General features: G+C 53.5%; 1 long non-coding RNA gene across 1 annotated transcript; it reads right to left on the reverse strand.

Annotated features, from left to right (window-relative positions):
* Positions 1–20547: 20547 nt before the first annotated feature.
* LOC128900821 (uncharacterized) lies at positions 20548–26843 on the reverse strand. The gene is made up of 3 exons (XR_008463364.1): positions 26344–26843; positions 21046–21221; positions 20548–20591 (listed from the first exon to the last, which is right to left on the reverse strand). It is a non-coding gene; the product is annotated as an uncharacterized LOC128900821 (long non-coding RNA).
* Between the last annotated feature and the right edge of the window lie 656 nt (positions 26844–27499).

The raw sequence follows: 27499 nt of genomic DNA on the forward strand, positions 1-27499 counted from the left end.
GCCTTCAGCCTCAAAATCACACTTTCTCACTTGGCGCCGCGCCAGGCACAAAAATGTCCATACGGCTGGAGATGGGTCCCCCGCCCAAGGAGCCAGCAGGGAAAACTATGCCTTGTTCTAAAGCTCTTTGGGAACCGCTTGCGTAGCCCCACAGACCTGGAGGCTCTGCGGGCTTTCCTGCTACCTTCAGCCTCGACACCACCCTTTCCCACTTGGCGCTGCGCCAGGCACAAAAATGGCCATATGGCTGGAGATGGGTCCCCCGCCCAAAGAGCCAGCAGGGAAAACTATGCCTTGTTCTAAAGCTCTTTGGGAACCGCTTGCGTAGACCCACAGACCTGGGGGCTGCGGGCTTTCCTGCTGCCTTCAGCCTCAAAACCACCCTTTCCCACTTGGCGCTGCGCCAGGCAGAAAAATGGCCTATTTCTAGAGATGGGTCCCCCGCCCAAAGAGCCAGCAGGGAAAACTATGCCTTGTTCTAAAGCTCTTTGGGAACCGCTTGCGTAGCCCCACAGACCTGGGGGCTGCAGGCTTTCCTGCTACCTTCAGCCTCGACACCACCCTTTCCCACTGGGCGCCACGCCAGGCACAAAAATGGCCATACCGCTGGAGATGGGTCCCATGCCCAAAGAGCCAGCAGGGAAAACTATGCCTTGTTCTAAAGCTCTTTGGGAACCGCTTGCATAGCCCCACAGACCTGGAGGCTCTGCGGGCTTTCCTGCTGCCTTCAGCCTCGACACCACCCTTTCCCACTTGGCGCTGCGCCAGGCACAAAAATGGGCATACGGCTGGAGATGGGTCCCCCGCCCAAAGAGCCAGCAGGGAAAACTATGCCTTGTTCTAAAGCTCTTTGGGAACCGCTTGCGTAGCCCCACAGACCTGGGGGCTGCGGGCTTTCCTGCTGCCTTCAGCCTGAAAACCACCATTTCCCTTTGGGCGCCGGGCCAGGCACAGAAAAGGCATGTGGCTGGAGATGGGTCCCACGCCCAAAGAGCCAGCAGGGAAAACTATGCCTTGTTCTAAAGCTCTTTGGGAATTGGTTCTGTGGCCCCGCAGACCTGGAGCTGCAGGCTTTCCTGCTGCCTTCAGCCTCAAAACCACCCTTTCCCACTTGGCGCCGCGCCAGGCACAAAAATGGCCTATGGCTAGAGATGGGTCCCCCGCCCAAAGAGCCAGCAGGGAAAACTGTGCCTTGTTCTAAAGCTCTTTGGGAACCGCTTGCGTAGCCCCACAGACCTGGGGGCTGCAGGCTTTCCTGCTGCCTTCAGCCTCAAAACCACCCTTTCCCACTTGGCGCCACGCCAGTCACAAAAATGGCCATACGGCTGGAGATGGGTCCCATGCCCAAAGAGCCAGCAGGGAAAACTATGCCTTGTTCTAAAGCTCTTTGGGAACCGCTTGCGTAGCCCCACAGACCTGGGGGCTGCGGGCTTTCCTGCTGCCTTCAGCCTCAAAACCACCCTTTCCCACTGGGCACCGCGCCAGGCACAAAAATGGCCATACGGCTGGAGATGGGTCCCCCGCCCAAGGAGCCAGCAGGGAAAACTATGCCTTGTTCTAAAGCTCTTTGAGAACCGCTTGCGTAGCCCCACAGACCTGGGGGCTGCAGGCTTTCCTGCTGCCTTCAGCCTCAAAATCACCCTTTCTCCCTTGGCGCCGCGCCAGGCACAAAAATGGCCATACGGCTGGAGATGGCTCCCCCGCCCAAAGAGCCAGCAGGGAAAACTATGCCTTGTTCTAAAGCTCTTTGGGAACCGCTTGCATAGCCCCACAGACCTGGAGGCTCTGCGGGCTTTCCTGCTGCCTTCAGCCTCGACACCACCCTTTCCCACTTGGCGCTGCGCCAGGCACAAAAATGGCCATACGGCTGGAGATGGGTCCCCCGCCCAAAGAGCCAGCAGGGAAAACTATGCCTTGTTCTAAAGCTCTTTGGGAACCGCTTGCGTAGCCCCACAGACCTGGGGGCTGCAGGCTTTGCTGCTGCCTTCAGCCTCAAAACCACCCTTTCCCACTTGGCGCCGCATCAGGCACAAAAATGGCCTATGGCTAGAGATGGGTCCCCCGCCCAAAGAGCCAGCAGGGAAAACTATGCCTTGTTCTAAAGCTCTTTGGGAACCGCTTGCGTAGCCCCACAGACCTGGGGGCTGCGGGCTTTCCTGCTGCCTTCAGACTCGACACTACCCTTTCCCACTTGGCGCCGCGCCAGGCACAAAAATGGCCATACCGCTGGCGATGGGTCCCCCGCCCAAGGAGGCAGCAGGGAAAACTATGCCTTGTTCTAAAGCTCTTTGGGAACCGCTTGCGTAGCCCCACAGACCTGGGGGCTGCGGGCTTTCCTGCTGCCTTCAGCCTGAAAACCACCATTTCCCTTTGGGCGCCGGGCCAGGCACAGAAAAGGCATGTGGCTGGAGATGGGTCCCACGCCCAAAGAGCCAGCAGGGAAAACTATGCCTTGTTCTAAAGCTCTTTGGGAATTGGTTCTGTGGCCCCGCAGACCTGGAGCTGCAGGCTTTCCTGCTGCCTTCAGCCTCAAAACCACCCTTTCCCACTTGGCGCCGCGCCAGGCACAAAAATGGCATATGGCTAGAGATGGGTCCCCCGCCCAAAGAGCCAGCAGGGAAAACTGTGCTTTGTTCTAAAGCTCTTTGGGAACCGCTTTTGTAGCCCCACAGAAATGGGGGCTGCAGGCTTTCCTGCTGCCTTCAGCCTCGACACCACCCTTTCCCACTTGGCGCCGCGCCAGGCACAAAAATGGCAATATGTCTGGAGATGGGTCCCCCGCCCAAGGAGCCAGCAGGGAAAACTATGCCTTGTTCTAAAGCTCTTTGGGAACCGCTTGCGTAGCCCCACAGACCTGGGGGCTGTGGACCTTCCTGCTGCCTTCAGCCTCGACACCACCCTTTCCCACTTGGCACCGTGCCAGGCACAAAAATGGCCATATGGCTGGAGATGGGTCCCACGCCCAAGGAGCCAGCAGGGAAAACTATGCCTTGTTCTAAAGCTCTTTGGGAACCTCTTGCGTAGCGCCACAGACCTGGGGGCTGCGGGCTGTCCTGCTGCCTTCAGCCTCAAAATCACACTTTCTCACTTGGCGCTGCGCCAGGCACAAAAATGGCAATACGGCTGGAGATGGGTCAGCCGCCCAAGGAGCCAGCAGGGAAAACTATGCCTTGTTCTAAAGCTCTTTGAGAACTGCTTGCATAGCCCCACAGACCTGGAGGCTCTGCGGGCTTTCCTGCTACCTTCAGCCTCGACACCACCATTTCCCACTTGGCGCTGCGCCAGGCACAAAAATGGCCATATGGCTGGAGATGGCTCCCCCGCCCAAAGAGCCAGCAGGGAAAACTATGCCTTGTTCTAAAGCTCTTTGGGAACCGCTTGCGTAGCCCCACAGACCTGGAGGCTCTGCGGGCTTTCCTGCTGCCTTCAGCCTCAAAACCACCCTTTCCCACTTGGCGCTGCGCCAGGCAGAAAAATGGCCTATTTCTATAGATGGTTCCCCCGCCCAAAGAGCCATCAGGGAAAACTATGCCTTGTTCTAAAGCTCTTTGGGAACCGCTTGCGTAGCCCCACAGACCTGGAGCTGCAGGCTTTCCTGCTGCCTTCAGCCTCGACACCACCATTTCCCTTTGGGCGCCGGGCCAGGCACAGAAAAGGCCTCTGGATGGAGATGGGTCCCCCGCCCAAAGAGCCATCAGGGAAAACTATGCCTTGTTCTAAAGCTCTTTGGGAACCTCTTGCGTAGCCCCACAGACCTGGGGGCTGCAGGCTTTCCTGCTGCCTTCAGCTTCAAAACTACCCTTTCCCACTTGGCGCTACGGCAGGCACAAAAATGGCCATACGGCTGGAGATGGGTCCCATGCCCAAAGAGCCAGCAGGGAAAACTATGCCTTGTTCTAAAGCTCTTTGGGAACCGCTTGCGTAGCCCCACAGGCCTGGGGGCTGCGGGCTTTCCTGCTGCCTTCAGCCTCAAAACCACCCTTTCCCACTGGGCACCGCACCAGGCACAAAAATGGCCATACGGCTGGAGATGGGTCCCCCGCCCAAGGAGCCAGCAGGGAAAACTATGCCTTGTTCTAAAGCTCTTTGGGAACCGCTTGCGTAGCCCCACAGACCTGGGGGCTGCGGGCTTTCCTGCTGCCTTCAGCCTCGACATTACCCTTTCCCACTTGGCGCCGCGCCAGGCACAAAAATGGCCATACCGCTGGAGATGGGTCCCCCGCCCAAAGAGCCAGCAGGGAAAACTATGCCTTGTTCTAAAGCTCTTTGGGAACCGCTTGCGTAAACCCACAGACCTGGGGGCTGCGGGCTTTCCTGCTGCCTTCAGCCTCAAAACCACCCTTTCCCACTTGGCGCTGCGCCAGGCAGAAAAATGGCCTATTTCTAGAGATGGGTCCCCCGCCCAAAGAGCCAGCAGGGAAAACTATGCCTTGTTCTAAAGCTCTTTGGGAACCGCTTGCGTAGCCCCACAGACCTGGGGGCTGCGGGCTTTCCTGCTGCCTTCAGCCTGAAAACCACCATTTCCCTTTGGGCGCCGGGCCAGGCACAGAAAAGGCATGTGGCTGGAGATGGGTCCCACGCCCAAAGAGCCAGCAGGGAAAACTATGCCTTGTTCTAAAGCTCTTTGGGAATTGGTTCTGTGGCCCCGCAGACCTGGAGCTGCAGGCTTTCCTGCTGCCTTCAGCCTCAAAACCACCCTTTCCCACTTGGCGCCGCATCAGGCACAAAAATGGCTTATGGCTAGAGATGGGTCCCCCGCCCAAAGAGCCAGCAGGGAAAACTGTGCCTTGTTCTAAAGCTCTTTGGGAACCGCTTTTGTAGCCCCACAGAAATGGGGGCTGCAGGCTTTCCTGCTGCCTTCAGCCTCGACACCACCCTTTCCCACTTGGCGCCGCGCCAGGCACAAAAATGGCAATATGTCTGGAGATGGGTCCCCCGCCCAAGGAGGCAGCAGGGAAACCTATGCCTTGTTCTAAAGCTCTTTGGGAACCGCTTGCGTAGCCCCACAGACCTGGGGGCTGTGGACCTTCCTGCTGCCTTCAGCCTCAAAACCACCCTTTCCCACTTGGCACCGTGCCAGGCACAAAAATGGCCATATGGCTGGAGATGGGTCCCCTGCCCAAGGAGCCAGCAGGGAAAACTATGCCTTGTTCTAAAGCTCTTTGGGAACCGCTTGCATAGCCCCACAGACCTGGAGGCTCTGCGGGCTTTCCTGCTGCCTTCAGCCTCGACACCACCCTTTCCCACTTGGCGCTGCGCCAGGCACAAAAATGGCCATATGGCTGGAGATGGCTCCCCCGCCCAAAGAGCCAGCAGGGAAAGCTATGCCTTGTTCTAAAGCTCTTTGGGAACCGCTTGCGTAGCCCCACAGACCTGGAGCTGCAGTCTTTCCTGCTGCATTCAGCCTCGACACCACCATTTCCCTTTGGGCGCCGGGCCAGGCAGAGAAAAGGCCTGTGGCTGGAGATGGGTCCCCCGCCCAAAGAGCCAGCAGGGAAAACTATGCCTTGTTCTAAAGCTCTTTGGGAACCGCTTGCGTAGTCCCACAGACCTGGGGGCTGCGGGCTTTCCTGCTGCCTTCTCACTCAAAACCACCCTTTCCCACTTGGCGCCGCGCCAGGCACAATAATGGCCATACGGCTGGAGATGGGTCCCCTGCCCAAGGAGCCAGCAGGGAAAACTATGCCTTGTTCTAAAGCTCTTTGGGAACCGCTTGCGTAGCCCCACAGACCTGGGGGCTGCAGGCTTTCCTGCTGCCTTCAGCCTCAAAACCACCCTTTCGCACTTGGCGCCACGGCAGGCACAAAAATGGCCATACGGCTGGAGATGGGTCCCCCGCCCAAGGAGCCAGCAGGGAAAACTATGCCTTGTTCTAAAGCTCTTTGAGAACCGCTTGCGTAGCCCCACAGACCTGGGGGCTGCAGGCTTTCCTGCTGCCTTCAGCCTCAAAAACACCCTTTCTCCCTTGGCGCCGCGCCAGGCACAAAAATGGCCATACGGCTGGAGATGGGTCTCGTGCCCAAAGAGCCATCAGGGAAAACTATGCCTTGTTCTAAAGCTCTTTGGGAACCGCTTGCGTAGCCCCACAGACCTGGAGCTGCAGGCTTTCCTGCTGCCTTCAGCCTCGACACCACCATTTCCCTTTGGGCGCCGGGCCAGGCACAGAAAAGGCCTGTGGCTGGAGATGGGTCCCCCGCCCAAAGAGCCAGCAGGGAAAACTATGCCTTGTTCTAAAGCTCTTTGGGAACCGCTTGCGTAGCCCCACAGACCTGGGGGCTGCGGGCTTTCCTGCTGCCTTCTCACTCAAAACCACCCTTTCCCACTTGGCGCCGCGCCAGGTACAATAATGGCCATACGGCTGGAGATGGGTCCCCCGCCCAAGGAGCCAGCAGGGAAAACTATGCCTTGTTCTAAAGCTCTTTGGGAACTGCTTGCGTAGCCCCACAGACCTGGGGGCTGCAGGCTTTCCTGCTGCCTTCAGCCTCAAAACCACCCTTTCCCACTTGGCGCCACGCCAGGCAGAAAAATGGCCATGCGGCTGGAGATGGGTCCCATGCCCAAAGAGCCAGCAGGGAAAACTATGCCTTGTTCTAAAGCTCTTTGGGAACCGCTTGCGTAGCCCCACAGACCTGGAGCTGCAGGCTTTCCTGCTGCCTTCGGCCTCGACACCACCATTTCCCTTTGGGCGCCGGGCCAGGCACAGAAAAGGCCTGTGGCTGGAGGTGGGTCCCCCGCCCAAAGAGCCAGCAGGGAAAACTATGCCTTGTTCTAAAGCTCTTTGGGAACCGATTGCGTAGCCCCACAGACCTGGGGGCTGCAGGCTTTCCTGCTGCCTTCAGCCTCAAAACCACCCTTTCCCACTTGGCGCCACGCCAGGCAGAAAAATGGCCATACGGCTGGAGATGGGTCCCATGCCCAAAGAGCCAGCAGGGAAAACTATGCCTTGTTCTAAAGCTCTTTGGGAACCGCTTGCGTAGCCCCACAGACCTGGGGGCTGCGGGCTTTCCTGCTGCCTTCTCACTCAAAACCACCCTTTCCCACTTGGAGCCGCGCCAGGCACAAAAATGGCCATACGGCTGGAGATGGGTCCCCTGCCCAAGGAGCCAGCAGGGAAAACTATGCCTTGTTCTAAAGCTCTTTGGGAACCGCTTGCGTAGCCCCACAGACCTGGGGGCTGCAGGCTTTCCTGCTGCCTTCAGCCTCAAAACCACCCTTTCCCACTTGGCGCCACGCCAGGCACAAAAATGGCCATACGCCTGGAGATGGGTCCCAGGCCCAAAGAGCCAGCAGGGAAAACTATGCCTTGTTCTAAAGCTCTTTGGGAACCGCTTGCGTAGCCCCACAGACCTGGGGGCTGCGGGCTTTCCTGCTGCCTTCAGCCTCAAAACCACCCTTTCCCACTGGGCACCGCGCCAGGCACAAAAATGGCCATACGGATGGAGATGGGTCCCCCGCCCAAGGAGCCAGCAGGGAAAACTATGCCTTGTTCTAAAGCTCTTTGGGAACCGCTTGCGTAGCCCCACAGACCTGGGGGCTGCAGGCTTTGCTGCTGCCTTCAGCCTCAAAACCACCCTTTCCCACTTGGCGCCGCATCAGGCACAAAAATGGCCTATGGCTAGAGATGGGTCCCCCGCCCAAAGAGCCAGCAGGGAAAACTATGCCTTGTTCTAAAACTCTTTGGGAACCGCTTGCGTAAACCCACAGACCTGGGGGCTGCGGGCTTTCCTGCTGCCTTCAGCCTCAAAACCACCCTTTCCCACTTGGCGCTGCGCCAGGCAGAAAAATGGCCTATTTCTAGAGATGGGTCCCCCGCCCAAAGAGCCATCAGGGAAAACTATGCCTTGTTCTAAAGCTCTTTGGGAACCGCTTGCGTAGCCCCACAGACCTGGGGGCTGCGGGCTTTCCTGCTGCCTTCAGCCTGAAAACCACCATTTCCCTTTGGGCGCCGGGCCAGGCACAGAAAAGGCATGTGGCTGGAGATGGGTCCCCCACCCAAAGAGCCAGCAGGGAAAACTATGCCTTGTTCTAAAGCTCTTTGGGAATTGCTTCTGTGGCCCCGCAGACCTGGAGCTGCAGGCTTTCCTGCTGCCTTCAGCCTCAAAACCACCCTTTCCCACTTGGCGCCGCGCCAGGCACAAAAATGGCCTATGGCTAGAGATGGGTCCCCCGCCCAAAGAGCCAGCAGGGAAAACTATGCCTTGTTCTAAAGCTCTTTGGGAACCGCTTTTGTAGCCCCACAGAAATGGGGGCTGTAGGCTTTCCTGCTGCCTTCAGCCTCGACAACAACCTTTCCCACTTGGCGCCGCGCCAGGCACAAAAATGGCAATATGTCTGGAGATGGGTCCCCCGCCCAAGGAGCCAGCAGGGAAAACTATGCCTTGTTCTAAAGCTCTTTGGGAACCGCTTGCGTAGCTCCACAGACCTGGGGGCTGTGGACCTTCCTGCTGCCTTCAGCCTCGACACCACCCTTTCCCACTTGGCACCGTGCCAGGCACAAAAATGGCCATATGGCTGGAGATGGGTCCCCTGCCCAAGGAGCCAGCAGAGAAAACTATGCCTTGTTCTAAAGCTCTTTGGGAACCTCTTGCGTAGCGCCACAGACCTGGGGGCTGCGGGCTTTCCTGCTGCCTTCAGCCTCAAAATAACCCTTTCTCACTTGGCACCGCGCCAGGCACAAAAATGGCCATACGGCTGGAGATGGGTCCCCCGCCCAAGGAGCCAGCAGGGAAAACTATACCTTGTTCTAAAGCTCTTTGGGAACCGCTTGTGTAGCCCCACAGACCTGGGGGCTGCAGGCTTTGCTGCTGCCTTCAGCCCCAAAACCACCCTTTCCCACTTGGCGCTGCGCCAGGCACAAAAATGGCCTATTTCTAGAGATGGGTCCCCCGCACAAAGAGCCATCAGGGAAAACTATGCCTTGTTCTAAAGCTCTTTGGGAACCGCTTGCGTAGCCCCACAGACCTGGAGGCTCTGCAGGCTTTCCTGCTGCCTTCAGCCTCGACACCACCATTTCCCTTTGGGCGCCGGGCCAGGCACAGAAAAGGCCTGTGGCTGGAGATGGGTCCCCCGCCCAAAGAGCCAGCAGGGAAAACTATGCCTTGTTCTAAAGCTCTTTGGGAACCGCTTGCGTAGCCCCACAGACCTGGGGGCTGCGGGCTTTCCTGCTGCCTTCTCACTCAAAACCACCCTTTCCCACTTGGCGCCGCGCCAGGCACAATAATGGTCATACGGCTGGAGATGGGTCCCCTGCCCAAGGAGCCAGCAGGGAAAACTATGCCTTGTTCTAAAGCTCTTTGGGAACCGCTTGCATAGCCCCACAGACCTGGGGACTGTGGACCTTCCTACTGCCTTCAGCCTCAAAACCACCCTTTCCCACTTGGCACCGTGCCAGGCACAAAAATGGCCATAATGCTGGAGATAGGTCCCCCGCCGAAGGAGCCAGCAGGGAAAACTATGCCTTGTTGTAAAGCTCTTTGGGAACCGCTTGCGTAGCCCCACAGACCTGGGGGCTGCGAGCTTTCCTGCTGCCTTCAGCCTCAAAATCACTCTTTCTCACTTGGCGCCGCGCCAGGCACAAAAATGGCCATACGGCTGGAGATGGGTCCCCCGCCCAAAGAGCCATCAGGGAAAACTATGCCTTGTTCTAAAGCTCTTTGGGAACCGCTTGCGTAGCCCCACAGACCTGGGGGCTGCAGGCTTTCCTGCTGCCTTCAGCCTCAAAACCACCCTTTCCCACTTGGCGCCACGCCAGGCACAAAAATGGCCATACGCCTGGAGATGGGTCCCAGGCCCAAAGAGCCAGCAGGGAAAACTATGCCTTGTTCTAAAGCTCTTTGGGAACCGCTTGCGTAGCCCCACAGACCTGGGGGCTGCGGGCTTTCCTGCTGCCTTCAGCCTCAAAACCACCCTTTCCCACTGGGCACCGCGCCAGGCACAAAAATGGCCATACGGATGGAGATGGGTCCCCCGCCCAAGGAGCCAGCAGGGAAAACTATGCCTTGTTCTAAAGCTCTTTGGGAACCGCTTGCGTAGCCCCACAGACCTGGGGGCTGCAGGCTTTGCTGCTGCCTTCAGCCTCAAAACCACCCTTTCCCACTTGGCGCCGCATCAGGCACAAAAATGGCCTATGGCTAGAGATGGGTCCCCCGCCCAAAGAGCCAGCAGGGAAAACTATGCCTTGTTCTAAAACTCTTTGGGAACCGCTTGCGTAAACCCACAGACCTGGGGGCTGCGGGCTTTCCTGCTGCCTTCAGCCTCAAAACCACCCTTTCCCACTTGGCGCTGCGCCAGGCAGAAAAATGGCCTATTTCTAGAGATGGGTCCCCCGCCCAAAGAGCCATCAGGGAAAACTATGCCTTGTTCTAAAGCTCTTTGGGAACCGCTTGCGTAGCCCCACAGACCTGGGGGCTGCAGGCTTTCCTGCTGCCTTCAGCCTCAAAACCACCCTTTCCCACTTGGCGCCACGCCAGGCACAAAAATGGCCATACGCCTGGAGATGGGTCCCCTGCCCAAGGAGCCAGCAGGGAAAACTATGCCTTGTTCTAAAGCTCTTTGGGAACCGCTTGCGTAGCCCCACAGACCTGGGGGCTGCGGGCTTTCCTGCTGCCTTCAGCCTCAAAACCACCCTTTCCCACTGGGCACCGCGCCAGGCACAAAAATGGCCATACGGATGGAGATGGGTCCCCCGCCCAAGGAGCCAGCAGGGAAAACTATGCCTTGTTCTAAAGCTCTTTGGGAACCGCTTGCGTAGCCCCACAGACCTGGGGGCTGCAGGCTTTGCTGCTGCCTTCAGCCTCAAAACCACCCTTTCCCACTTGGCGCCGCATCAGGCACAAAAATGGCCTATGGCTAGAGATGGGTCCCCCGCCCAAAGAGCCAGCAGGGAAAACTATGCCTTGTTCTAAAACTCTTTGGGAACCGCTTGCGTAAACCCACAGACCTGGGGGCTGCGGGCTTTCCTGCTGCCTTCAGCCTCAAAACCACCCTTTCCCACTTGGCGCTGCGCCAGGCAGAAAAATGGCCTATTTCTAGAGATGGGTCCCCCGCCCAAAGAGCCATCAGGGAAAACTATGCCTTGTTCTAAAGCTCTTTGGGAACCGCTTGCGTAGCCCCACAGACCTGGGGGCTGCGGGCTTTCCTGCTGCCTTCAGCCTGAAAACCACCATTTCCCTTTGGGCGCCGGGCCAGGCACAGAAAAGGCATGTGGCTGGAGATGGGTCCCCCACCCAAAGAGCCAGCAGGGAAAACTATGCCTTGTTCTAAAGCTCTTTGGGAATTGCTTCTGTGGCCCCGCAGACCTGGAGCTGCAGGCTTTCCTGCTGCCTTCAGCCTCAAAACCACCCTTTCCCACTTGGCGCCGCGCCAGGCACAAAAATGGCCTATGGCTAGAGATGGGTCCCCCGCCCAAAGAGCCAGCAGGGAAAACTATGCCTTGTTCTAAAGCTCTTTGGGAACCGCTTTTGTAGCCCCACAGAAATGGGGGCTGTAGGCTTTCCTGCTGCCTTCAGCCTCGACAACAACCTTTCCCACTTGGCGCCGCGCCAGGCACAAAAATGGCAATATGTCTGGAGATGGGTCCCCCGCCCAAGGAGCCAGCAGGGAAAACTATGCCTTGTTCTAAAGCTCTTTGGGAACCGCTTGCGTAGCCCCACAGACCTGGGGGCTGTGGACCTTCCTGCTGCCTTCAGCCTCGACACCACCCTTTCCCACTTGGCACCGTGCCAGGCACAAAAATGGCCATATGGCTGGAGATGGGTCCCCTGCCCAAGGAGCCAGCAGAGAAAACTATGCCTTGTTCTAAAGCTCTTTGGGAACCTCTTGCGTAGCGCCACAGACCTGGGGGCTGCGGGCTTTCCTGCTGCCTTCAGCCTCAAAATAACCCTTTCTCACTTGGCACCGCGCCAGGCACAAAAATGGCCATACGGCTGGAGATGGGTCCCCCGCCCAAGGAGCCAGCAGGGAAAACTATACCTTGTTCTAAAGCTCTTTGGGAACCGCTTGCGTAGCCCCACAGACCTGGGGGCTGCAGGCTTTGCTGCTGCCTTCAGCCCCAAAACCACCCTTTCCCACTTGGCGCTGCGCCAGGCACAAAAATGGCCTATTTCTAGAGATGGGTCCCCCGCACAAAGAGCCATCAGGGAAAACTATGCCTTGTTCTAAAGCTCTCTGGGAACCGCTTGCGTAGCCCCACAGACCTGGAGGCTCTGCAGGCTTTCCTGCTGCCTTCGGCCTCGACACCACCATTTCCCTTTGGGCGCCGGGCCAGGCACAGAAAAGGCCTGTGGCTGGAGATGGGTCCCCCGCCCAAAGAGCCAGCAGGGAAAACTATGCCTTGTTCTAAAGCTCTTTGGGAACCGCTTGCATAGCCCCACAGACCTGGGGACTGTGGACCTTCCTACTGCCTTCAGCCTCAAAACCACCCTTTCCCACTTGGCACCGTGCCAGGCACAAAAATGGCCATAATGCTGGAGATAGGTCCCCCGCCGAAGGAGCCAGCAGGGAAAACTATGCCTTGTTGTAAAGCTCTTTGGGAACCGCTTGCGTAGCCCCACAGACCTGGGGGCTGCGAGCTTTCCTGCTGCCTTCAGCCTCAAAATCACCCTTTCTCACTTGGCGCCGCGCCAGGCACAAAAATGGCCATACGGCTGGAGATGGGTCCCCCGCCCAAAGAGCCATCAGGGAAAACTATGCCTTGTTCTAAAGCTCTTTGGAAACCGCTTGCGTAGCCCCACAGACCTGGGGGCTGCGGGCTTTCCTGCTGCCTTCATCCTCCAAACCACCCTGTCCCTCCGGGCGCCGCGCCAAGCACAAAAATGGCCATATGGCTGGAGATGGGTCCCCCGCCCAAAGAGCCAGCAGGGAAAACTATGCCTTGTTCTAAAGCTCTTTGGGAACCGCTTGCATAGCCCCACAGACCTGGGGGCTGCGGGCTTTGCTGCTGCCTTCAGCCTCGACAACACGCTTTCCCACTTGGTGCCGCGCCAGGCACAAAAATGGCCATATGGCTGGAGATGGGTCCCCTGCCCAAGGAGGCAGCAGGGAAAACTATGCCTTGTTCTAAAGCTCTTTGGGAACCGCTTGCGTAGCCCCACAGACCTAGGGGGCTGCAGGCTTTCCTGCTGCCTTCAGCCTCAAAACCACCCTTTCACACTTGGCGCCGCGCCAGGCACAAAAATGGCCATATGGGTGGAGATGGGTCCCCCGCCCAAAGAGCCATCAGGGAAAACTGTGCCTTGTTCTAAATCTCTTTGGGAACCGCTTGCGTAGCCCCACAGACCTGGGGGATGCAGGCTTTCCTGCTGCCTTCAGCCTCAAAACCTCCCTTTCCCACTTGGCGCCGCGCCAGGCACAAAAATGGCCGTACGGCTGGAGATGGGTCCCCCGCCAAAAGAGCCAGCAGGGAAAACTATGCCTTGTTCTAAAGCTCTTTGGGAACCGCTTGCATAGCCCCACAGACCTGGGGGCTGCGGGCTTTCCTGCCGCCTTCAGCCTCAAAGCCACCCTTTCCCACTTGGCGCCGCGCCAGGCACAAAAATGGCCATATGGCTGGAGATGGGTCCCCCGCACAAAGAGCCATCAGGGAAAACTGTGCCTTGTTCTAAATCTCTTTGGGAACCGCTTGCGTAGCCCCACAGACCTGGGGGCTGCAGGCTTTGCTGCTGCCTTCAGCCTCAAAGCCTCCCTTTCCCACTTCGCCCCGTGCCAGGCACAAAAATGGCCGTACGGCTGGAGATGGGTCTCCCGCCCAAAGAGCCATCAGGGAAAACTATGCCTTGTTCTAAAGCTCTTTGGAAACCGCTTGCGTAGCCCCACAGACCTGGGGGCTGCGGGCTTTCCTGCTGCCTTCAGCCTCCAAACCACCCTTTCCCTCCGGGCGCCGCACCAAGCACAATAATGGCCATACGGCTGGAGATGGGTCCCCCGCCCAAAGAGCCAGCAGGGAAAATTATGCCTTGTTCTAAAGCTCTTTGGGAACCGCTTGTGTAGCCCCACAGACGTGGGGGCTGCAGGCTTTGCTGCTGCCTTCAGCCTCAAAGCCACCCTTTCCCACTTGGCGCCGCGCCAGGCACAAAAATGTCCATATGGCTGGAGATGGGTCCCCCGCCCAAAGAGCCAGAAGGGAAAACTATGCCTTGTTGTAAAGCTCTTTGGGAACCGCTTGCGTAGCCCCACAGACCTGGGGGCTGCGGGCTTTCCTGCTGCCTTCAGCCTCCAAACCACCCTTTCCCTCCGGGCGCCGTGCCTAGCAAAAAAATGGCCATATGGCTGGAGATGCGTCCCCCGCCCAAGGAGCCAGCAGGGAAAACTATGCCTTGTTCTAAAGCTCTTTGGGAACCGCTTGCATAGCCCCACAGACCTGGAGGCTCTGCGGGCTTTCCTGCTACCTTCAGCCTCGACACCACCCTTTCCCACTTGGCGCTGCGCCAGGCACAAAAATGGCCATATGGCTGGAGATGGGTCCCCCGCCCAAAGAGCCAGCAGGGAAAACTATGCCTTGTTCTAAAGCTCTTTGGGAACCGCTTGCGTAGCCCCACAGACCTGGGGGCTGCGGGCTTTGCTGCTGCCTTCAGCCTCAAAGCAACCCTTTCCCACTTGGCGCTGCGCCAGGCACAAAAATGGCCTATTTCTAGAGATGGGTCCCCCGCACAAAGAGCCAGCAGGGAAAACTATGCCTTGTTCTAAAGCTCTTTGGGAACCGCTTGCGTAGCCCCACAGACCTGGGGGCTGCGGGCTCTCCTGCTGCCTTCTCACTCAAAACCACCCTTTCCCACTTGGCGCCGCGCCAGGCACAATAATGGCCATACGGCTGGAGATGGGTCCCCTGCCCAAAGAGCCAGCAGGGAAAACTATGCCTTGTTCTAAAGCTCTTTGGGAACCGCTTGCGTAGCCCCACAGACCTGGGGGCTGTGGACCTTCCTGCTGCCTTCAGCCTCGACACCACCCTTTCCCACTTGGCACCGTGCCAGGCACAAAAATGGCCATACGCCTGGAGATGGGTCCCCCGCCCAAGGAGCCACCAGGGAAAACTATGCCTTGTTGTAAAGCTCTTTGGGAACCGCTTGCGTAGCCCCACAGACCTGGGGGCTGCGGGCTTTCCTGCTGCCTTCAGCCTCAAAATCACCCTTTCTCACTTGGCGCCGCGCCAGGCACAAAAATGGCCATACGGCTGGAGATGGGTCCCCCGCCCAAGGAGCCAGCAGGGAAAACTATGCCTTGTTCTAAAGCTCTTTGGGAACCGCTTGCATAGCCCCACAGACCTGGAGCCTCTGCGGGCTTTCCTGCTACCTTCAGCCTCGACACGACCCTTTCCCACTTGGTGCCGCGCCAGGCACAAAAATGGCCATATCGTTGGAGATGGGTCCCCTGCCCAAGGAGGCCGCAGGGAAAACTATGCCTTGTTCTAAAGCTCTTTGGGAACCGCTTGCGTAGCCCCACAGACCTGGGGGCTGCAGGCTTTCCTGCTGCCTTCAGCCTCAAAGCCTCCCTTTCCCACTTGGCGCCGCGCCAGGCACAAAAATGGCCATACGGCTGGAGATGGGTCCCCCGCCCAAGGAGCCAGCAGGGAAAACTATGCCTTGTTCTAAAGCTCTTTGGGAACCGCTTGCGTAGCCCCACAGACGTGGGGGCTGCAGGCTTTGCTGCTGCCTTCAGCCCCAAAACCACCCTTTCCCACTTGGCGCTGCGCCAGGCACAAAAATGGCCTATATCTAGAGATGGGTCCCCCGCCCAAAGAGCCAGCACGGAAAACTATGCCTTGTTCTAAAGCTCTTTGGGAACCGCTTGCGTAGCCCCACAGACCTGGAGGCTCTGCAGGCTTTCCTGCTGCCTTCAGCCTCGACACCACCATTTCCCTTTGGGCGCCGGGCCAGGCACAGAAAAGGCCTGTGGCTGGAGATGGGTCCCCCGCCCAAAGAGCCAGCAGGGAAAACTATGCCTTGTTCTAAAGCTCTTTGGGAACCGCTTGCGTAGCCCCACAGACCTGGGGGCTGCGGGCTTTCCTGCTGCCTTCTCACTCAAAACCACTCTTTCCCACTTGGCGCCGCGCCAGGCACAATAATGGCCATACGGCTGGAGATGGGTCCCCTGCCCAAGGAGCCAGCAGGGAAAACTATGCCTTGTTCTAAAGCTCTTTGGGAACCGCTTGCGTAGCCCCAGAGACCTGGGGACTGTGGACCTTCCTGCTGCCTTCAGCCTCAAAACCACCCTTTCCCACTTGGCACCGTGCCAGGCACAAAAATGGCCATAATGCTGGAGATAGGTCCCCCGCCGAAGGAGCCAGCAGGGAAAACTATGCCTTGTTGTAAAGCTCTTTGGGAACCGCTTGCATAGCCCCACAGACCTGGGGGCTGCGAGCTTTCCTGCTGCCTTCAGCCTCAAAATCACCCTTTCTCACTTGGCGCCGCGCCAGGCACAAAAATGCCATACGGCTGGAGATGGGTCCCCTGCCCAAAGAGCCATCAGGGAAAACTGTGCCTTGTTCTAAATCTCTTTGGGAACCGCTTGCGTAGCCCCACAGACCTGGGGGCTGCGGGCTTTCCTGCTGCCTTCAGCCTCAAAATCACCCGTTCTCACTTGGCGCCGCGCCAGGCACAAAAATGGCCATACGGCTGGAGATGGGTCCCCCGCCCAAAGAGCCATCAGGGAAAACTATGCCTTGTTCTAAAGCTCTTTGGAAACCGCTTGCGTAGCCCCACAGACCTGGGGGCTGCGGGCTTTCCTGCTGCCTTCATCCTCCAAACCACCCTGTCCCTCCGGGCGCCGCGCCAAGCAGAAAAATGGCCATATGGCTGGAGATGGGTCCCCCGCCCAAAGAGCCAGCAGGGAAAACTATGCCTTGTTCTAAAGCTCTTTGGGAACCGCTTGCGTAGCCCCACAGACCTGGGGGCTGCGGGCTTTCCTGCTGCCTTCAGCCTCAAAACCACCCTTTCCCACTTGGCGCCGCGCCAGGCACAAAAATGGCCATACGGCTGGAGATGGGTCCCCCGCCCAAGGAGCCAGCAGGGAAAACTATGCCTTGTTCTAAAGCTCTTTGGGAACCGCTTGCATAGCCCCACAGACCTGGAGCCTCTGCGGGCTTTCCTGCTACCTTCAGCCTCGACACCACCCTTTCCCACTTGGTGCCGCGCCAGGCACAAAAATGGCCATATCGTTGGAGATGGGTCCCCTGCCCAAGGAGGCAGCAGGGAAAACTATGCCTTGTTCTAAAGCTCTTTGGGAACCGCTTGCGTAGCCCCACAGACCTGGGGGCTGCAGGCTTTCCTGCTGCCTTCAGCCTCAAAGCCTCCCTTTCCCACTTGGCGCCGCGCCAGGCACAAAAATGGCCATACGGCTGGAGATGGGTCCCCCGCCCAAGGAGCCAGCAGGGAAAACTATGCCTTGTTCTAAAGCTCTTTGGGAACCGCTTGCGTAGCCCCACAGACCTGGGGGCTGCAGGCTTTGCTGCTGCCTTCAGCCCCAAAACCACCCTTTCCCACTTGGCGCTGCGCCAGGCACAAAAATGGCCTATATCTAGAGATGGGTCCCCCGCCCAAAGAGCCATCAGGGAAAACTATGCCTTGTTCTAAAGCTCTTTGGGAACCGCTTGCGTAGCCCCACAGACCTGGAGGCTCTGCAGGCTTTCCTGCTGCCTTCAGCCTCGACACCACCATTTCCCTTTGGGCGCCGGGCCAGGCACAGAAAAGGCCTGTGGCTGGAGATGGGTCCCCCGCCCAAAGAGCCAGCAGGGAAAACTATGCCTTGTTCTAAAGCTCTTTGGGAACCGCTTGCGTAGACCCACAGACCTGGGGGCTGCGGGCTTTCCTGCTGCCTTCTCACTCAAAACCACCCTTTCCCACTTGGCGCCGCGCCAGGCACAATAATGGCCATACGGCTGGAGATGGGTCCCCTGCCCAAGGAGACAGCAGGGAAAACAATTTGTTATAGATTGTGGCCCAATAATTGACAGGAACCAGTCCAATTAATCAAATTAGTTTATTAAGCAAGCGGCAACAAGCAAAACAGCGCTGGGCGGCCGGGGAGTCTTTGCTCCGCCAACGGCGCACACCCACTCCCCGAAAGTAGTTGATTATATACTCTTCTGGTTCCCGTATATGTGTCAATCCTGGTATATTCCGTGTCTAAGCGACGTGTTGCTAGGGGGTCGGTCTTGTCCCGCCTCCTGATGGTCGTGAGACTGAAGGCTCCTCATCTTTATCAGTGTCCTTGGGGAGACTCTTTTCAGCTTATCTTCACAAATTAGCTCTTCCCTTTGAAGTGTTAAAACACACCAGATGCCTGTGATTTAGACCTTGAGGTGTCAAAGTGCCCCAGACAGCACACCGGATGCCTGTGATTTAGGCCTTTTTAGGTATCAAAGTGCACCAGATAACACGCTGGATGCCTGCGATTCAAGTATGTGAAGAGTCGAAACAATGTAAGTTTTCACCGGCCTTTAAGAAAGCATGATTTGATTAACAAACATGATTCTATTTATCACAATCCTCCCTTTTTTTTTTTTTTTTTTTTTTTTTTTTTTTTTATTTACCATTTTGTTCATCAAATCTTTGGAGTTCAGCGTGACTTAAAACTAATGTTTCTTCTATTGCTGGTTCCTGATCTAATGACTCGTATTTAGCTCTGAGAAGCATTAAATGGGCAGCTTCCAGTCTGCCCTTTACAATTTCAATTACTCTGTTCAATATACAAGGGCCAAATGTTAATCCCAAAATTAATAGTAGCATAGGTCCCGCAATGGTAGATAATAGCGTAGTCATCCATGGGGAATAATTGAACCAAGATTCATACCAACTTTGCTGTGCTTCTCTTTCTTTCTTTCTTTTTTCTAATCCTTCTCGTAGTTTTGTCATGGTGTCCCTAACTACTCCAGTGTGGTCTGCATATACGCAGCATTCCTCATCCAGAGCAACACACAACCCCCCTTGCTGTGCAAACAATAAGTCCAATCCTCGACGGTTTTGTAGTGCTACTTCTGATAAGGATCTCAGGGAGGCCTCTAAGGCACTAATAGATTTCTCTACTTTTTCGAGGTCTTCATCTACAGCTGCTCTAAGGGAATTGAATTGTTGATTTTGTTGAATTAAGGAGGCTGTCCCTGTACCGACTCCAGCTACACCTAAAGCTACCAGCGTAGCCACTGTTAGGGCCGTAAAGGGTTCTCGTTTATTCAAATGATGTTTTGGGACTGTTTGATATTCATAGGCAAATTCCTCTGGGTGATATATAATCTTAGGAACTATTAACACTTGGATACAATAATCCTGGTTTTCATTGAATAATTTCAGCGATAAGCAAGGAGTTACTCCAATGGAGGAGCAGACCCATTTGGTATTCTTTGCTGGTAATAACCAGTCAGCTGGTGGTTTCCTATTTGAGGGGATCATGGTTTTACACAAGTGCTTCTTATTGTGGGGCACATTCCCAATGCACCTCCCCTGTCCGGTTACTTGAGCCAATGTAATTCCCTGGCTCTGACTGATTTCCTTTTTCCACAGACATTGTGAGGGGTTTGACCCATTGATTCGTTTAGGGTTAGCAGTTACTCCAATTGCCTCATAAAAAGGTGGCCGAATGTGATAGCACAGCCAGCAATGCTCTGTCAAGTTTGGATAGGTAGCATTCAATACTTGATAACTGGCTTGCACCAATTTCCAAAGAGAATTGCCCCTAGGTTCCTGGGTGTTAATATGTGTTGCTGTTGTTGTAGTAGTCCCAGTATCTGTTCCATTAGGTATCTCCTCATCTGACGAGAGGGATATTTCTCCCGCTAGTACTTCATTCGGTCCCACCAGATCAGGGTCATTAGGGACTATTTCTTTCTTTATGTATATGAGTCCCCCTCTATCGCTTCCAGGTTCCCAATACCGTATTCCCCATGTTTTTCCCAGAAGCCACCCCTCATCAAGAGGTTGTCGTACAGTTAATTCTAGATGGATGCAATTTCCGAGATTGATAATTCCCCCAGATCGATCACGCTGTGGGGGCCTGCATCCCTGAGGGCCCCATTGAACTGTCAAGTATTTATCCGGCCCTGCTACTGGGTTCCAATTTGAGGCGATTGTTTCACATCCCCAGTACGCACAATAATACTGGTTGGGAGCATTGCAATATGTTCTCCCGGAGTTGGAGCTTGGACACAGATAATACCCCATAAGATTTAAACAGGGTTTTATGGGAGCTAACTCACATAAGTGTGTTTTAAATGTCGGTGCCCCAGGACTCGTGACAGTTTGAATCACGTGATGATCTTCCCACCTACTTAATGTCCATTTAAATGGTTGGTGAGAGTATCCGTGTACACCTACAAGATTTAGTAAAATCAGAATTAGAGTGTGGCGAGAAGGGTGGAAACCCGGCCGGCTAATAAGTTTAGTTAGAACACTCACTGCAATTACCCAGTCCTTTGTAGTGCTATCACTCCTCCTGGGGCATTTCGTGCGATTCCCTTGGTTAACACTGAGGCAGTCCTCCCAGTGGCTTTGTACAGTCCCACTCCGTGGGTTCTGTTCTCCACAGCTTTGTACTCCTCTGCCTCGCTCGTCGACTCGGGTGCTTCGAGCCACGAGGGGTATCATCTTCTCGGCAGCAGGGGTAGTCTTCAGGAGAATAAATGCAATTTTTAGTCGCTTGCTTCTGCACATTTCAGGTGAATCGCACTGAACCCCTTTAGGTGTCTTGCAACAACACACTGTAATAATGTCAATTACAAATGGAGCAGGTTCGCGAGGGTGATAGCAATAGTACTCGGGTTTAATACCCCGTGCAAATATCTCCCGCCATTCACTAGATTGCTCCTGGATTTCACCATTAAATATTTTTACGTTTAGAGCCAATTTGGTGAGCTCACGCTCTTTGTCCTCACAAGGGTGGCAAACCCCTCGAGGGGGTATCCCGTAACGGCAATGGGTCCCCCTCCGTTCTCGACACCCTTTACAAATAAAACAAATAAAAAGGATAACAATTACAGCTCAGAATGTCACACTTGATTCTTATGTCCCCTGTATCACCGTAACCGTACTCCACCGATATGCTGTAGTCGCTCACTTGTACCACAGTTATATGTGTGTCCATTTACAACCTCCTGAAGGCAATCTTCAGATCTCCAGGCGGGCTTGTCACTTCCCAAGAACAGTCTTTTAATGGTCCTTTTACGCGGCTCGCATGAGTCCAGCCTCTCTCTGCTGTCCGGATGGCTGTTTCTGTGGTGAGTAAAACGAGATAGGGCCCTTCCCAACGGGGGGTTAATGAGGACTCTTTCCATGATTTGATTAACACTTTGTCTCCTGGCTTTATGTTATGCATGGCTACATCCAAGGGGGGTCTCTGTACTACTAAGCCCTTATTCCGCAGCTTTTCTCTCCTAGCCATGAGTTGAATTATATAAGGTCTAATTTGTGAATTTTCAAGTTGGGGATGGTCCTGCGGAATTTCTAAATCGTATGGCATCCCATATAACATTTCAAAGGGGGAAATTCCTACATCAGTTCGAGGCTGTGTTCTTATATTCAGTAGTGCTAAGGGGAGGCACTTTACCCATGACATCTTAGTTTCTAACATCAATTTTGTGAGCTGTTTCTTTATTTCCCCATTTACTCTTTCTACCTTTCCCGAGCTTTGTGGATGCCAGGGAGTATGATATTCCCATTTTGTCCCCAAAGAGGAGAGGGCTTCCCTTGCTATTCTTGAAACAAAATGTGAGCCCCTATCAGAGTCTATTACCTCTATGGATCCATACCTAGGGATTATATTTTCCAGCAGAGTCTTCACTACGGTTTGAGCGGTGGCTCTTGCTGTCGGGAATGCTTCCACAAAATGGGTTAGGTGGTCTATGATTACCAATAAGTATTTATATCGTCCCACCTTTGGAAGTTCAGTGAAGTCTAGCTGGATTTTAGCAAATGGTCTGTGAGCCAGTTCCCTTCCCCCCAGGGCTTTTTCCCGTAAGTGATGTTTATTGACCCTTTTGCATGTCATACATTCGCTAACTATTCTCTTTGCTATATTATATACACCAATGCACATATACTTTGTGGCAAACTGATCCACTAACGCCTGAGTTCCCCAATGGGTGCTCTCATGGAATTTCTGCATGATTTTTAAAGCCAGAGGTTTTGGGAGAACTTCCCGGCCATCCGGGAGTTTCCACTTTCCTTTTTCTGTCTCCCTGATTCCCATCTGAGTCAGCTTATCTTTTTCCTGCACTGTAAAACTCAGGATTGAGTGAATTTTTCCGTGTAGATGGCAATGGCTATATTTGGGGTTGCCACATTCATCATAAATTAAACATCTGCAAGGGACTGCATCGATTCCAAAATCCTTCCAACACTCATAACATGGGAATTCGTCTGATTCCCTTCCGCAATTTATACAGTCCTCCCGAGTTCTTTTAGTCTGGATCACCATTAATGCTGCTCTTTTTGCTTCTTGATCAGCAAGATTGTTTCCTCTGACTAATGGGCTTAATCCTTTTTGGTGTCCTTTTAAATGTACTACGGCTATTCCCGCTGGTCCTCGTAATGCTTGTAAAACCTGGATTATTAATTCCTGGTGTATTAATCCTTTTCCTTGAGAATTTATTAAACCTCTTTCTTCCCAAATTTTTCCAAAAGTATGCACTACGCCAAAGGCATATTTTGAATCCGTATATATGGTTCCAATTTTACCTTTTAAAAGTTGCAAGGCTCTTAATACAGCATATAGTTCACAAGCCTGTGCAGACCAACTAGGGCTCAGAGGTCCTGATTCTATTACACTAAATGTGTTTCCATCAATGATTGCAAATCCTGATTTTCTCTTTCCTTCAACTACCCGGGATGATCCATCTACAAATAGCTTTTCTCCTTCTCCAAGTTCTTCCTCATCTAAATCTGGTCTGATTTTCGTTTGCTCCTCAATGTTGTAAAGACAATCATGATTTATTTTGTCACTCGGCTCCCCATACAAAAACTGTGCTGGATTCTGCACGCTTGTTACCGCGAGTTCCAATTTGGGAGAGGAAATTAGGATGCCTTCATATTTTAGGAGTCGGGCGTCTGTTATCCATTTGTCAGCTTTTTGTTGCAAAATTCCCCTGATGTTGTGAGGTGATAATACCCTCAATTCTCCTCCATAGGTAATTTTATGGGCTTCCTCTACCAAAAGGGCTGCGGCTACTACCGCTTGAAGGCAGGTAGGCCAACCCCTACTTACGGGGTCCAGGAGTTTAGAGAAGTATCCCACAGGTTTCTTTCTTTCTGCCCATTCTTGTGCTAATACCCCAAATGCGGTCCCTTCATCAACATTGATAAATAGATAAAATGGTCTCTTTACATCTGGCAGGCTTAAAACTGGGGCATTTACTAAATCAGTTTTCAGTGTTTCTAATTGTTTATCATCATCCTCCGACCATTTCAATAATCCATCCTTAGTTAATTTGGTGTAGAGGAACTTCACCTTTTTGCTATAGTTCTCAATCCATTGCCTGCAATAGCCAAAGAGACCTAATAATTGCCTAACCTGTCTTTTAGTTCTAGGAGCCGGTAATGACAATATGCCATTCACCCTTTCGGGGTCTAATATCTTAGTTCCCTTGCTTAATCTGTGTCCCAGATATTTTACTTCTTTCTCAACAAATTGTAGTTTTGATTTTGTTACTTTCAATCCTTGTAAACTCAAAAAATTTAGTAACTTAATACTTTCCTGCCTCACTTTGTCTTCGCTATCACTAGCTAGGAGCAAATCATCCACATATTGGACCAGTGTGACTCCTTCACTTAACTCATACCCCTTCAGGATTTGTTCTAAGGCTTGTCCGAACAAGTTCGGAGATTCGGTAAACCCTTGGGGCAATACCGTCCACCGTAATTGTTGTTTCCGATGGTTATCTGGGTCTTCCCATTCAAAAGCAAAGTAATCTCGGCAATCTTCTTTGAGGGGGCATGCCCAGAATGCATCCTTCAGATCTATTACACTATACCATTGATTATCGGGCCCTATTTGACTCAGGAGGGTGTGTGGATTCGCCACCACCGGGAATCTAGCTATTGTTCTCTGGTTAATTTCTCGTAAGTCATGTACTAACCTATATTTTCCATCCGGCTTTTTTACAGGCAGGATGGGAGTATTAAAAGGAGACATACAGGGTTCTAGCAACCCCTTTTCAAGTAATCTTTGGATCTCAGGTTTCAAACCTAGCCTCCCTTCTCTAGGAAGGGGGTATTGTTTTATCCTGACTGGTATTTCTGGATTCTTTATTGTTACTGAAAAGGGTTCAATATCTAATTTACCTACTGTTTCCGGGGTGTACCAGACTTCAGGATTTATTTTCTCTTCATCTATTTCTCGTAAGGGACACAATTTAATTTTTAGTTTTTCATTTTCTACTTCTAAGCCAATTCCTAATTCAGTCATCAAATCTCGGCCTAATAAATTATAGTCTGCTTCAGGCATTAGCAGCAGGGACCCCACCCCTACCTTAGAATGGGTTTCAAAAAACACATCCTTTATTACGGGTACTCCAAAAGGTTCTCCTTTTGCTCCAATAACCTGTATAGTCGCCGAGGATATTTTACATCCTTGGGGCAATTTTTGAACGGTAGATCTTTCTGCTCCCGAGTCCACTAGGAACTCAATTTCTTGTTGCTGGGGACCCACTTTTAGTTTTATCAAGGGCTCTGTTTTTTCTCGGGTTCCCAGCAAATAGAGCCCCTGACACCCCTAGTCTTCTTTGAACATTTTCTCATCCATCATTCTCTTTCTGCAGTCCTTTTTAACATGCCCTTTTCTTCCACAATAAAAACAAACCACAGTTCCCCATTCTCTCCCCCTTAAAGGTTTTCGGGTCTCCTGTCTTATCTGGCGAGTTTCAAACCCTTTTCCAGGGGTTGACGTCCTTTGCCCTTCTCTGACTGCAGCTACCAACATTCCGACTTGTTTCTTATGTATTTCCTCCTCCCTGCGGACATACACTTTCTGGGCTTCCCGTAACAATTCATCCAAACCCCTATCCTGCCAATCCTCCATTTTCTCCAGTTTCTTTCTAATGTCCGTCCATGATTTAGCTACAAATTGGGTTTTTAACAAGGCTTGCCCTACCGGTGTACTAGGGTCCAGCCCTGAATACAATTGGAGGTTCTTTCTCAATCTCTCTAACCATTCCGTAGGGGTTTCATCTTTCTTTTGATGTTCACTAAAGGCTTTGTTTATATTCTGTCCCCTAGGGACAGATTCTCTTATCCCCTGGACAATTATGGTCCTCAGATCTTGCATATGGCCTCTGTCTATTTCGTTTTGGTTATTCCAATTAGGTTTCTGAAGAGGCCATTTAATATCTGCCACAGGACCCTGCTGGTGTTGTTGGTCCCAAATCCTCATCCCAGCTCTCCTGATCATTTCCCTTTCTTCTGCAGTGAACAATATGCCCAATATGGCCTGCAGTTCATCCCAGGTATAAATGTTGGGTCCTAGGAACTGGTCTACCCGTTCTGAAACTCCTAGGGGATCCTCTAACAAGTTTCCCATTTCTTTCTTAAATTCCCTAACGTCTCCGGAGTTCAGAGGGACAGAAACATATCCCATGCCAGGTTGCGCTCCCCCCATAGCAACTTCCCTAAGCGGATATAAATTACTTTTATCCTCCCCCATCCTAGTTTGACTTCGAGTTACTCGTCTAGTTTCAGAAGAACCAGAGGGAGAGTCTGTATTGAATAAGTCTGGCGCTGTTGGGGGCGGTGAAGGCTGTGGCGGTGGTGCTGGTGGTACATAAGGGGGGGGTGAGGTAGGGATTTCATCCTCATCCCGGGGTTTTTTCCTACCCCCCTGTTTCTTCTCTCTCAAGTGATACAGATTTACTCTCGTCTCTGACCTTATCCACAAGTGTGCATATTCACTCTCCTCCAGGCTAAAGAGTTCCTTAGAATTAACATAAATATGTAAAGCCTGGCATATCCAATCTTCAAAGGACCCAAAAACGGGCCAATACAGGTGGTCACTTCTAATTTGTTTCCCACCCCAAACTTCCATACAATAATGTATCATTTTTGCTTTATCCTTACCCTGCCTAGAAGGGTAATCATCCCAATATTTAATCATTAATCCTAACGGACTGTCTGGCGGTATCTGGGGTAACCTAACCTTAGGCACCGACCCACCCATGGGATCAGAAGGCTTGCTTTTCTTCTGTCCCATCTTCCGGAGTGCCTTCACACACACACACAATCTTTTCCCCCTGTTCGTGGCCCAGTCCCTCGCGGGAGATGGGAACCGCACTACTAAGGGGTCCGCACTTGCTTCGTCCTCAAGTGGACGTCTCACACAGGCACACTCCAGGATACCCAACCCCAACCGAACGGATCACCGGCCTATACTTACTCACTCCTGAGTCTTCGTTCGGGTCTTCGTGCACAAAGTTTACGGGGTTGCCGGCTTTTATTTGCTTGCTGCCGAATTTCGAGTTCGTCGGTAGAGGTTTTGGGTGTAAAAACCCCCAACAGGGGCCGCTTACTCAGCGGGGCGCCCCCCCCGTGAGGTTTACAGCCAAATTGCCTCTATCCGAGTCACGGCACCAAATTTGTTATAGATTGTGGCCCAATAATTGACAGGAACCAGTCCAATTAATCAAATTAGTTTATTAAGCAAGCGGCAACAAGCAAAACAGCGCTGGGCGGCCGGGGAGTCTTTGCTCCGCCAACGGCGCACACCCACTCCCCGAAAGTAGTTGATTATATACTCTTCTGGTTCCCGTATATGTGTCAATCCTGGTATATTCCGTGTCTAAGCGACGTGTTGCTAGGGGGTCGGTCTTGTCCCGCCTCCTGATGGTCGTGAGACTGAAGGCTCCTCATCTTTATCAGTGTCCTTGGGGAGACTCTTTTCAGCTTATCTTCACAAATTAGCTCTTCCCTTTGAAGTGTTAAAACACACCAGATGCCTGTGATTTAGACCTTGAGGTGTCAAAGTGCCCCAGACAGCACACCGGATGCCTGTGATTTAGGCCTTTTTAGGTATCAAAGTGCACCAGATAACACGCTGGATGCCTGCGATTCAAGTATGTGAAGAGTCGAAACAATGTAAGTTTTCACCGGCCTTTAAGAAAGCATGATTTGATTAACAAACATGATTCTATTTATCACATATGCCTTGTTCTAAAGCTCTTTGGGAACCGCTTGCGTAGCCCCAGAGACCTGGGGACTGTGGACCTTCCTGCTGCCTTCAGCCTCAAAACCACCCTTTCCCACTTGGCACCGTGCCAGGCACAAAAATGGCCATAATGCTGGAGATAGGTCCCCCGCCGAAGGAGCCAGCAGGGAAAACTATGCCTTGTTGTAAAGCTCTTTGGGAACCGCTTGCGTAGCCCCACAGACCTGGGGGCTGCGAGCTTTCCTGCTGCCTTCAGCCTCAAAATCACCCTTTCTCACTTGGCGCCGCGCCAGGCACAAAAATGGCCATACGGCTGGAGATGGGTCCCCTGCCCAAAGAGCCAGCAGGGAAAACTATGCCTTGTTCTAAATCTCTTTGGGAACCGCTT

The sequence above is a fragment of the Rissa tridactyla genome, chromosome 22 (assembly GCF_028500815.1).
Source record: "Rissa tridactyla isolate bRisTri1 chromosome 22, bRisTri1.patW.cur.20221130, whole genome shotgun sequence".
NCBI classification, from domain to species: Eukaryota; Metazoa; Chordata; class Aves; order Charadriiformes; family Laridae; genus Rissa; species Rissa tridactyla.